Source organism: Gekko japonicus, unplaced genomic scaffold (assembly GCF_001447785.1).
Source record: "Gekko japonicus isolate JY-2015 unplaced genomic scaffold, Gekko_japonicus_V1.1 scaffold181, whole genome shotgun sequence".
In the NCBI taxonomy this organism is placed as follows: domain Eukaryota; kingdom Metazoa; phylum Chordata; class Lepidosauria; order Squamata; family Gekkonidae; genus Gekko; species Gekko japonicus.
In genome coordinates, this window is record NW_015171507.1 from 357,072 (window position 1) to 357,284 (window position 213).

The 213-nt window shown below is 53.5% G+C and overlaps 1 protein-coding gene across 1 annotated transcript in view; it reads left to right on the forward strand.

Moving 5' to 3' along the window:
• GTF2H3 (general transcription factor IIH subunit 3) overlaps positions 1-213 on the forward strand; it is a 26,770-nt gene that overhangs the window by 23,330 nt on the left and 3,227 nt on the right. The window lies entirely within an intron of this gene.

Here is a 213-nt window from a genome sequence, read left to right on the forward strand (position 1 = left end):
TCCAGCCAGGTGCAAGTGGAGGAGTGGGGAATCAAAACCGGTTCTCCCAGATTAGGGTCTGCGCACTTAAGCCAGTTTGGTGTCGTGGTTAAGTGTGTGGACTCTAATCTGGGAGAACCGGGTTTGATTCCCCACTCCTCCACTCGCACCTGCTGATGTGACGTTGGGTCAGTCACAAGCTCTGGCACAGCTGTCCTTGAAAAAGAGCCGTTT